Below are 13,344 nucleotides of genomic sequence, written 5' to 3'. Positions count from 1 at the left end.
CGGCCGCAGCGGTGTATTGGCGGTCTTCTGCACGGCGGTAAGCGCCTTTTACCACCAATGTTGTAATGAGGGCCAAAGTGTTTTCACTGCTACATTAGCACATTAGCATATATTCCAAAGACATCTACTTTTCTCCCACTCATTTGAAAACTAAGAGACATGAACCTGACAGGCACAAATGATGAAATATACATACGTGTACCCTATTCTCACATTCTAACATATCCTAACTGTACTGCAGAAGCATTCAGTTTACTAATTTGTGTTAGGCAGGTGTCACAAAAATATTTACAGCTCCTTACCATGTATTGAATTTCATCTCTGGGTTAGCCTCCAGGTGCTTTTTATCCGTTTGTGGGAAACAATTCCATAGTCCAGGAGTAAAAATAAAATATTTGTCTTGAACACTTTACTCACTTCCAGTATAATGTTTAGTACCATGATGGTATGGTATACTAGACACATTTGTCTTAGTCAGAGACAGGGCCACGTTTCAAAATATGGGAGTCATGTTTAGCCACGTCTGAAGTTTATTAGGGACTTAACAATCTTTCAGGTTTTGGCATTCTCTGCATTGGACATGAGTAAACAAATTTCCTTATGATGGAAATAAAATGTGTTTTTTAAAGTGTATTTGCGTGATTAGAGCTACCTGGGTCTTATTTATCTGCAGAATAACCTCTATGTAGAATCTCATTTTTCTTTAGAGTAAATGCCATAATCATATACTATTTTCTGTATAGCAAATGCTACATACATTATATAACTGTATTTATAAACAGCTCTACGGAACTCTGCTAGGCACCCCTCACATCTTTATTGGTGCAGGAACTTCAACTGGTTTATAATTAAATGATAAGCATCTCTAACCCAAACCATTTATTGAATTACATTTTAAGTGCATATGGGGTGAAAACATTGGGTAGCTATGTGAGTACCTACTAAGTTACAACTTTGTCAATTTTCCCTACATTCCAACAGAAACACCCAGCTCTCGCTCTTACTTTTTAACCTTAGGCCTCCTATCCAAAGATTGCATTCACAATTGTGCACTGACTTTTTACAAATGTAATCTGATTTTGTGACCTGACCTATGTAACAATAGGTCACAAAAAAGCGAATTACAAGGGGTCACCAAAAAATCTGCCTATTTAATATTTATGAGCCAAATCGCATTTTGCGACACCCTGCTATTGGCCACAGTCACTGGGATAGTGCCCAGAAGAGGTGGTTAGACCACCATGGTTGTGATGATGTATACATAAAGAAACCTGCTGTTTTTGTTCGTTTTTCCGTAAGTGCAGTCAGTATTACCTAAAAGAACAGCCAGCCTGCATTAAACAATACATATGTTAATTTTTTCTAAAAGGGTGTTGAGAGGTGGCAGTGGTTCACAAAGGGGAAGGGTCCAAAGGGGGTTCCTGCTCCTTTGTGAATCAGTTACCACCCCCTTTGAGGTGTCAGTATCTGATCAATGTTTTACGCCCACAATTGCGTCCACGATTCTTTGATACAGTTGTCTCTGACTCATAAGTAGTAGCCGGAAGCTCCTTTCACATCCCCTCCTATTTGCGATTTGAACATTGTTGCAAAAGTGTCTTTATGAGTGGGAGAGCATGTTCAGACTCGAACAAAAAGGAATTTTGTGCATAAGTAAAAGCACGATTGCAGTCGCAAACCGCCTGATTTTGTCAATTGCAGCATTTCAAATTGCAAGAGGGCTTTGTACATGAGACCCCGTGTGCTGTCAGAAACGTGCACTCTAAGTGGGTGATCCATGCTGCTAAATTGCACATGTGAGTTTAAATATATGCTGATCCTAATTTTGTGATTCTGAATGTTTGATGATGACTTAAATTAAACTTAAATGCATACAAATAAGTGTGACTGTTGCCTAAGATGCTTTGCCATCGCTGACCTTATACAGCAGAGTTTTTCAATACCTTTTGCAGAGTGTAAAGCCTCCAATGCAAAAACTAGTGCTACGGGTGCAGAGGTCTTACAAGCTCAGACAGAAATGTATTACTAGAGTAACACCAATTTTATAGACTCTGTCTCATACAGCAGTTGTGTATAATAATGACTTAAAAATAAATTATTATAGATTCAGGAACTTATTGCTGGTACCCGATTAATTACAATATGTGGGGTAAATGGTGATTTTGCACATATTGCATTCATGTGTTCTGTCATAAGTGTTGGCATAAGGCGCGATAAAGTCCATACCAATTACTCTGTGGTGCAGGGTTACCCTCTCACTGCAAGCGCAAATGGAAGAACTGCTCGTGAAACAGGAAGAATTAGATAATAGATAAATGTGGAGTACCAATCATATATAAGAAGGATACTGCGAGGTGTAGAAGGTGAATGTCAAAACATCCAAGCATATGTACAGGAACTGCTTCATTCACCCAGAGGCAAGCCAGAGTACCTTTGGCAGAGACTAGACCGTACCCAAAAAGTCAGAATGAGAGAAGGCAAATCAGATGCCTCAGATATAACCAAAAGAAGTCACTACTTTGTAAAAAAAAGGATGTTATAGTCTGAAACCATGAGAAAAGGGAAGGATTTTATCAAGGACAAGTATAAACACTCTATGACTTGGAAACTATCACACTGAGAGGGCAAGGCACCTCCAGCCCAACTGAACTCCTGAGATCATAGGATGTTTCCTACGGAACAACCTATCTGAATAATATTCGCTTGGGTGAGGAAGAAGGTAGTTGCCAGATAACTTGAGGAATCTGGGAAAATTGTGGGCTGAACACTATGTAGGAAGAGGTAAGGATTTGAACCTTGCAGGTAATGACAATGCATGGAGACAACCAAAACAGTGCACTGTTCAACCGAAGGAGGAAGGTGACATCGCAAAAGACATATAAGCAGCCAAGGTAGAGATGCTTCAATGCTAGAAAGAGGTTACCAGTTCAAAGGACTCCCTGCAGGGCTTTGAAGACTTGGGAGCACATTCATAATGTGGTGAAGGACATGCTCGAGCAAGGCCTTTGCACTGACGTTTGGTGATGAGGGAATATTTAGAAGGGAAATGGGAGAGCACCCAAGTCGACCATAGGTACAAACCAATGAGTGGTAAGGTTCCAGAGGTGGTTAGAACCTTAGGATTGCTTCTGTTTGGATGTTTCTGGATTAGACTGTTGGCCTGGCTGGCCCTGGCCCTATTAGCATTAGTGGTAAATTTTAGGTAAAGGTAGAAACCACTGATAACAAGGTATAGTAGGAAATAGCTAATCACAGACATTGCAGCACGTTCAACAGTGTGACTTTGTTATGATCATGTTTATTAGCTTTAATACAAAAGGCCAAAACACTCCAGTGAATAAAAAAGCAGTCCAGAACATGATACACTAAATGAAGTGTGCCGTTTGTCTTCTCCAAAATACTAATCTACATCAAAAGGATTGGAACCGGTCTTAGATAGAAATGGTTCCCCAAGCAGTGTTCCTCTGCAATTAAACATGAAGGGTGGTAACACTAATTTGGCAGAATTCAGGGTGGAATGTGTTGAAGGTTCACAAAGTACTGATATTACAGAGAGGCGCGTATAAGTACCTTGGTGGTCCCAACATCCAGAACAACAGGATTATCCATATTATTCTGCCATAAATAACCATATGTTAGTTTAGAACGTTTTCTAGTTTTGTCTGTCATGCTGAGGAACATACATGACACAGAAAAATTTACCATAGCCTTTTCAGACCAAGCCCCCATAACAGTAACTTTCAGTGCACATACACAGTAGTCCGAAGAGACCCTCGAAACAGAGATCTGCTAAGAGAGAAAATCATTGGAGAGAGCGTTCAGGAGTGTATCCATCTATTGTGAATCAAAAGTGACATGTTGAGCTTGTTGACACTTTCCTCTGAGATGTCCTAAAGGTGGAATTAGGGGGTAGGTATCTCATCTCACTCACTGCTGGTTGAAATAAATGTAGATATGAATTACGGTTGAGTCTTGAGAGTTGGCTGAGAAAGCTGGAGTGTCCACATTAGACTTCAATAAAGTGGTATAACATAATTCGGCTCAGAGCACTTGCCAAAGTCTCATACAAAGGTACAACAGAGTAAATGTTGCTTGAGATACAACACCACTTTTATGTTGAAGTGAATAAAACTAGGAAGCTATTGGGTAGTAAATTGAAGCCAAAACTGTACAAGATAGACTTTGGTAAATGAGGTGTTGATATATGAGGACACAAAGATAGTAAAAACCTTTGAATCTTTTATGAAGAATTATACTGGGCAGAAGTTACTGCTCTGGGTCAAATAGATGGTTACCTGTGAAACGGGAAGCTGCAAACAAACCATAACCCCAGAAAAGACTGAAAAATTGAAACAATGGATTAGGATTGAGCAAGTAATCTGCATTGTAGGCAAGTACAAAAAGGGAAATCTCTGGGTCTGGATGGGGTTAAACCATTATTATTTTTTAAGGCCTACTGCACCATATTTGCCCAAAGTATGACACAATTATTCAACATGTTTGTAGATGCTCAGTCTCTTGCCTCTTCCATGATTTAAGGCATGGCATCTAATATCCCCAAACCCTGTGAGCATCAATCACTGTGCAGGTCATACACATCTATCCCTCATTTAAATGAGGATATAAAGATATACAATAGAATTCTGGCTATCAGATTCAGGCCAGTCCTGCTGGGCTTGGCTGGCCCCAACCAATCAGAATTTATTCCTGGTATAATCTGCAACAGTAGCCCTAAAACATACTATACAGAATGGATAACATTCACAACACAAGGAAAAATGACACAATATCGCATGCTGCTGAAAAAGCATCCTATCAAGTTGGTTATGCAAGACATTGAAGGAGTTCTGGTTTGGTTCCAAACTCCAAAACATGATCATAAATAGCTATGTAAATCCACCTGCACACATTGGGGTTAGTGGAAGATCCTTGCCAGCAGTAGCGGTACAGTTGGGGTTGGTACAAGGGTACCCTCTTTGACAACATAAAAGGGGTGAAAATAGGGAATGACAAATAAAAATTTAACATTCCTGTGGCTGACACCCTTGTATGATTGACTGAACAGCTTAATTCACCCCATCTTTTATAAAAGAGGTTGAAGACGATCAAAATATGGTGGTGTTTAAAAGCAATTTGGGAAAAAAGTATTGAATATTGCCCCACCACAGGAACAAGCTCAAGCTCTGAAATGCTGCCCTCTTTTCATTGGGTAAAGAACTTAATAGCTTACTTTTAGATTCAGATCACTCTGGCTATTGAACACATAGATGTGATAAATGTCTGCCTATGGGAGCTTTTCATAAGGAAGAGTGGCAGGATTGGCACACAGGAGTGATTGCTTCACTGGGTAGAGTGGTGGTTGTTAAGATGACACCCTTGTGAATAGTCTTCCTCTTTTAGACTCCTACAATGCCCCTGCCTGTGTTGCTGCTCAGGCGATTACAAAAATGCATTGATAATTGTGCATTAGCAGGGCAAACCCTGTGAATCTCATTTCATTGACCAAGGCTACTGATAAACCTTGGTGGACTAGGGTATTCTACTATTGTGAAACATCATCAAGCATCCCAGCTTCAATTTATGATTGAATCGAGTATATTACAATCCAAAAAGCAAAAGTGTTTCATAGATAAATTCAGAACCAAGCCTCAAATCTCAAGTATCCCCTGGATCACAAGAAAGTATCACTCTTTGGCAGATGTATTCTTCCCCTGTTACTAAGTTCATGTTATGAGTGTGGGATGAGACACAGACCAGGATAGACGTCAGACCCCTTATTATTAACTTCCTTCATCTGTAACCCTGCTTTCGCTCCGGCAGACCCTTCACTCATTATTATTAACTTCATTCATCGGTAACACTGCTTTCACTCAAGCACACCCATCACTCGTCAGTCCAGCAGACTCATCAGACCTCTGGTGATTAACTTCCTTCGTCGCTAACTATGTTTTCACTCCAGCTCTAAATGGTAACCAATGTGACATATGGTACAGTTGGGGTTGTGGGAGAATTTACAAATTCTTTGGGGTTGAACAAGTAAAACCATTCATACCACAAGGAAAGACTATACTATAGCCAGATAGAAAGAGAACATTAATATTGGGTATTGCAGTGCTTTATGCAGCTATATGCCAACTGACCAATAACAAAACTTGAAAGATGTCTTTTGATAAACACAAATGGTATAAGACTGATTTCAGAGATGAACACATTCTTGGTAATCACCTTCACAAGTGAGAAATCCCCTGCACAGAGACAATAGGAAGAGGAAATACGACATCAACTCACAGACAAAGCATGGCAGAAGGTGTTTCTAAAGATGCCCTCCTAAGCTAACTATATAACTCTACTGGTATCACACGACTGTTAAACTCTATAAGCCGCATAGGCCAACAAGATGTTGTTGAGACTGTGGCAAGGTAGGCTCTCTAACCCACATACTCCAGGCCTGCCTGAAGATCCAAAGCTACTGGACAGGGGTGTCTGACATGATAGAAACAAAGTTTGATATGGTCATACCCAGATAACCTACTTACAGACCATTGGGACAAGTAGCAGATAAATCTGCTACACTCCAAGAAGGGAAAACAAATCACACTAGTACCGGGGCTGTGAGGTAAGCGACTGATGCATGTAGGCTTAAGACTACAATCCCTGACAGTAGAGTGATTATACTGGCTATGGCATCTGGTCTGAATAAAGAAGATCACAGGCACTCATTAGGAGTAGAGCGCCCGGTTTCTGTCTCAATGAGTTCCTTTCCTAGGCCTATTATCAAAGAAATGTATAAAATTCACCCTCAATGTCTGAGGGCATTGGGAATTATTCTGCAAGAGCATACCCAAAGGCCATAAGGGAAGAGAGTTAGGTCCCAAAGTCTCAACACCCATTAGAAATCTACGGACAGTGTCACAGATGAGGTGTTCTTCACATGAACATTCCATTATAGGGATACACATTAGCTAGAAGTCCATGGTTGTAGGCAAGTATATGTGAAACCGCTCAGCTTTAATAAAAAAGACTGAATGAAACAACTCATTATGTTCCCATCTGTCAGCTTGCAGCTCCTGAAAATTTACTAATTTTGCCTTCAAAAAACATCTCTTGATGTCTCAAAACAGCACTTTCTCATTTTCTTAAACTTCATTCATGTCCCACAAGTATAAATGTTTCTGTATACAAAAGATGTAATTCAAATTAGTGCAATTACTAAAAAGGAAAGCTGGTATACCTGTACATATAATATTCTCAGAATATGATCATTTATGTAGGGTAAGTGTTCACTTACAATTTTCTGAAAACACACAAATGTTGCCTTTAAATAGAAGCTCTTCTTGTGTATTAAATCCATTCATTTTCCCCAAACACAATTGTGTTATTTTTTGTGAATACAATCTTTGTCTCCAAATACCAGCTTTTCTTTTGTAGTAAGTCACTTTTCTCCACACATGTCAGCTTAACGATACACTTGCTATGTCCAGTGGCCTCACTAACTTGGCTCTAACTACTAGCTTGCCATTTGACCACATACTTTCATTTACCATAAGCCCACTTGGACAATGTTGTCTCAAATGCTCATGTAATGTCATCCAATGGTGAGAACAGCTGCATGTCAATATTTCTCCTTTCATCAATCTGTACTATGTCACATACAGATTTGTCACAACCAAATATCAGGTCTTGCCAGCAAATGCTGGGGATAAGCACTAGACACCAGTGTCAAGCAGAATAGAATAGAATATATATTTATAACTCGCAACGTACACGCCCAAGGGAGAATCCTGGGGCTAAGTGGAGAGCCTGGAAGCCTATAGGGAAAGAAACATGCCTGGGGGAACAAAATTAATGCAAAGTGATTGACAGAAAGAATCAATTGACATAAAAAATCCATGTCTAAGACTGTGTTCTGAAAACATGCTTGCTTCTAATTACAGAGGACAAGATTAATGTATAAGTGAGCGGCAAAGAGCATCAGGAACATTGAAAATCCATGTTTTAAGCTGTTTTCTGTAACAAGTTTCAGATTCAATAAGTCTCAATGGCAAGGGGAGTTGGTTCCAGGCTTTAGAACCTAAGACTGCAAAGGATTTGCCACCTCTGGATTTGAGTCTGAACTTAGGAAGTTTAAGGAGGTTGGCAGAAGAAGATCTTAATGTCTGAGTAGTGATACAGTGCATGCATCTTGCAATAAGATACTTGGAACCTCATGGTCTGAATGCTCTGAAAGTAGAAAATCAGCGATACACTGTTCCAAAGAAAACAAAAAAAGAGACAAAAAAATATATATATAGTGACCAGGGTCCTAAATTCTAGGAGCAAGAGGCCTCACACACCCATAGGGTGTCATGCTTCATCATAGGCGCTGCTCCTCGTCAGACTGGCGCTGCAATGTCTGACGGGCACCACCCCTGATGGGGGGGCTCTTTGCCGGAGATCTTAATATATGGTGGTGCCGTGACCCCAAAGGTGACTAAAGAATCAACGGAGATCAGAAAAAAATTGTGTGGTTAAAATTGACTCTCAAAAACGCCACTGGGACTGTAGAATTTATTGGACCCAATGAGCGGTCAGGGCCAAGATTAAAAATTAGAAACAGAAGAGTGAATCAAGAAGTTAAGATCAATCACTCTTGTAAATTAGAACATATCAAGGAGAGGAGTCTGGGAATTCTCCAAAAACTACCCCCTCATGGGTCAACATGTTTCGCATCCTGGTGGTCCAAACGGATCCAGTGATGCTTCATCAGGACCTTATGTGACTATATGTATCTCCTGAGTAATGAGGGTCACATATATTTGCAAGGAAGTAAATACAGATACCTCTCAACCAACAATTAGTGGGGAGGCGTAATAATCACTTACATGAGTATGGAATAAATAATTCCTAACTCGTGCCCGTCCTAAAATTGAAGGCGAGCATCTTAGGAATACACGGACCAATAGTCCAGCGCTAAACAACGTTTGTTGCAGCAATGCTGGCCAGGCAGAGACCTACCCCGGTCCGTGGTTCCCGAAAGTAAGCAACAAAAGTTTAAAAAGAACCCTCTTATGGACAGGCAAACAGTGGAGGGCTTTAAGGGCAGCTGACGCAGAAGAGCTTCGAAGTAGTTTCAGCACAAGCCTGACTGCTGCATTTTGTACTACCTGCAATTTCTGAATCATTTGTTTGGTGGCCCCAGCATATAGATTGTTGCAGAGGTCAAGCGTAGACATTATCATTGCTATTACCAAAGTCTTTCTAGCTGATACCTGCAAAAAGTCAAAGATTTTTTTTAAGGATTTCGTTAACTTAAGACATATTTGTGTCACAGCAAGAGCTTGAGAGCGAAAGGACGTGAGGTATCAAATTTTATTACTAGATCTTTCACTACTTCCACTGTGGCTGGAGGAGGGGGGCACTGAAGAAGGCCACAAGAGCAGTGGATCAAAAGATTATTATTCCTGAGTAGCATAATTTCCATCTTGTCGGTATTGCATTTTAAATGATTATGCTGCATCAAGCGAATAACTTCAGTTAGGCAACATTTAAAGTTGGATTGTGAGCTGGTGGAGACTTTATCCAAAGCTCGTAAATTATATGGCTTGCGCAAAAACTGCTTGCAGCGATTATGTTGTTCGGCCAAAGCTTGGGAGTACCAAGGAGCAGAGGGCTGTGACTTAGGCTTCTTTGTCTTAGGGGGGTTTCTGAGTCAAGATCATCAATAACACATCTGATCCAATTTTTAAAAATTAAAACATCCTCCGTTCCACTACCCAGGAGAGTAGGGATAGAGGCAGATAGTGTTGAGGAGTCATTTTAGTTATGTCTGTGGGCACGGTATTTTATCAACTAGGCCTGCTGCTTGTGCCCTTTAGCCTAGTAGCGCTTCTTTTTATTTCATTTTATTCTTTTAGATTCAGCCACATTTGTGGTGATGTTTTATTTACCTTTATCTTGCTGTCCTTTCATTTAGGAAAGTATTTACATTTCTTATCACAACATTCTTTCCAAGGCTGCAACAAGATAGGATTGTCGGCACAAGTGGTACACTGCGACTCTAACCTTTCACAGAAACATAGGTATTTTTGCATGGGGACACTTCCTCAGAACATCAGTTGTTTTATTATAAAAACATTTCCCTGTTCCATGCACCTTAGAGGGATATTCCAGCCAGACGACCACGACTGCATGCTGTCTAATTTTGTTTACAGCTGCTCGCTGAGACCACGGTTCCCTGGTCTACATGGTGATGGTGTCTCTATAGATAACAAGCTTCTCCACTACTATCATACCCAGGTATGGGGGTGATGTCTTCCCAAGGGGGGGTAATCCTGAAGGGCAAATTAGGGCTTATCCTGCTGAGCTCTAATATAGGACATTAGTAGTGTAGGTAGGAATTACACATCTAGCACAGTGACAGTATGGTGGGACCTTTCTTGTGTTTCACTTTTCTTGCCGCCATTTTGCTTCTAGTATGTTTCATCATCCTAATCATTGCAATTCATGTTATTTTATCTAAGACACAGCGGATTCAATAAATCTTATTGAACCATTCCCTGCTTCTGTTTGTCTTTGCTTGTGTAAGGCAAATGTAACCGAAAGAAAAGTATGAGATCTGATCCACCACAATTTCCCTGACAAATCACAATGCCATGCCTCCAGTTGCCACAAATCATCCGTGCTCTTGGGCAGAGTTGAGGCACTGCTAGCTGGCCAGAAATGGATTTAGCCAAGAGTTGTCACATGGTGTGTTTGGACTCAGTTTCCCACAATTCAGGCAATGCTGCCGCATAAATCCAGCAGCCTCATTGGTACATTGGAAGCCAATGCGACATTTCGCCACCAACATCAACACCAACTGATTTTCTGATCCTCCTATGTATCTCTGTCTCACTATGTACTAAAGGCACCTAAATACTATATCCAGAGAGGTCTGTGGCATTGTGAATTTCCTACTCAGCTAGACAGATAGTACCTATTCGATGCTGTAGGTTGTCCAATCTTGAAATTTAAAAGAATCAATCCCCAGTTGGTGTCATTATCTCTGAAGAGGTATATTTACCATGGCGAACCCGCAAAGGATGGTAATTGCAGTAAACATGCAAACTCCCCTCACTGCTCATTTTTTAGCTAATGGTCTAACAGCCCAGGGGGGTCCTGTTATATTTGTAGTTGAGGCTAATCTAGGTTATAGAACAGAAACATTTTATTCTTGGGTCAACTTTCCAGCAGTGGATGGGAACATTAATACATTTCATCATGATATACCTTCTAAAATACCAGCACAATACAGAGTACATGCATATTTAGAGATACCTCTATCTTTTCAAGACCACAATAACTGGCTTGATGGCAACCTGCCACACACAATGCTACACTTTAGGTTAGCTCCTCTGAGTAATGATGGTCCTACCTCACCTTTATTGGCCACATAAACATCACATCCTGATGCAGGCACTTGGCAGTAGCTGAGGTTCGCCGCCTATGCATTGAGTTTACAGCAATATATAGACTCTTAATACAGTTTGTAATGCAAACATTAAATACTAACTAAGTACGTGCTGCTCTGGCGCAATTGCACGCAGTCACACCAGGCATTACCCTGCAACTGTGCATTCAATTATGGGTAAGGAACCCGCCAAACGGGAAGAAATTCCGTTTTGGTTAGCTCAAAAAATAAACATGCTGGAGGCAGTATTTCTCCATACGAGACCTTATGATAAACATAGAATTCTCACTGTGTGCTTGCATTTGGGATGGTTCCAGCAGTAGATAACTGCACTACTTGGGGCATGGTATTTGCCACACTCTACTGCACACGGTACACCAACACTTGCCAATCTTCTGCAAGTGTTAAAACAAATTCAAGATGAATGCGGGGCTGCCCAGGCCCTAGTTTTTGGGATGCAATTAATGGGCAATTTTACCACTGTGTCTTCAATAATATTAAGTAATCTTAAAGAGGAAGCATTAGCACTAGCAGTGCACATGCAGCTCCCGGACGTACCTGTACAGGATCAAGAATGGGAGCTGCCAAAGAATATCTCTGAGACCTACTCTAGCATTGGACGCAATAGTATGGGAGCCAAACCTAGTAAACCACAATTACAGGGTAAATCCAATAAGGATTCCACCAAGCAAGTTCCTGAGGGAACAAAGAACTCTGGGATAAACAAAAAAAAAGACATAAAACAGAAAGGGGAGAATGACCCCTCAAAACCGTTATATTATTAGAAATAGAGATAATATAAAAAATCCTGATAGATATCAATATCGCGCCAATCTCGTTCCTTTCAGGACTCACCAGATAAACACAGTGAGAGAGGTGGGCGTCAGAACAATGAACTGAGTACATGAAACTGAGAAAGCAGTCACAAAGCTCATCAGAAGTTTCTGTTAAGAAAGAAGAGAAACTTCCCCAACAAAAACCTCAATTCAAAAAGAAGGTGGCAGCGATTTCTATATGAAATGCCACTCAGGATAAGAGCTTTACTGAAGAACAGGAAGTGGGCACTGGCCCAGCTAGACAGCACAGCAGCGGTCACAATATTTCGCCGGAATCTTCAAGAGCATCTGGAGGTGAAAGCAACTAACAACTTTTTACAAGTCAAGACTGCGGACATACACGTCACCACACCCAATAGGGTTTATAATTTAAAAATACAATTTGAAGGAGACATTGAGCGCCCAATAGACGCTATCTATTGGAATTGAGTAGTTACCATTTATGGCCAAAAAGATTGGTCACCAAGGATTTGTCTATAATCTCCCATATGGGGAAGAGGTAATTGAATCCTCTTTCTCACCCCTTGTTCCCAGAGAGCTCAGGGAGACTTGCGCTATTAATTGGGTGAAGGCGCACGTTATGTCGCAACTATGTAGGGCAGAGTTCTTCAAACTGGGGGGGCCCCAAGTGATCCTAGGGGGGGTGCCAGAATCTGGCCAAAAGAAGCATTATACAAATAACAGGCCTTTGTTTTAAGCAGAAGCATGTTATTGCATTTTTAAATAAGGTAACAGTACTTAACTGCAATGTTTAAATAGGCTCAGACATATTTAAACATTGCCATCCTTATAAAATAATTGTGAAAAATTCTGAGGGGGGACCCAAGGATTTTTATTTTCCAACTTGGGGGGCGCGGCATTAAAACATTTGGGCCCATATTTATACTTTTTGACGCTAAACTGCGCTAACGCAGTTTAGCGTCAAAAAATTTAGCGCCGTCTAACGCCATTCTGAAGCGCCATGCGGGCGCCGTATTTATGGCGTTAGACGGCGCTAGCAGACCGGCGCTGCCTGGTGTGCGTGGAAAAAAACCACGTAGACCAGGCAGCGCCGGCGTAGGGGGAAATGGCGTTAGGGCA

This window comes from Pleurodeles waltl, chromosome 5 (genome assembly GCF_031143425.1).
Source record: "Pleurodeles waltl isolate 20211129_DDA chromosome 5, aPleWal1.hap1.20221129, whole genome shotgun sequence".
NCBI classification, from domain to species: Eukaryota; Metazoa; Chordata; class Amphibia; order Caudata; family Salamandridae; genus Pleurodeles; species Pleurodeles waltl.
The sequence above is the reverse complement of the archived record's forward strand: the minus strand, read 5'-3'. Positions refer to the sequence as shown.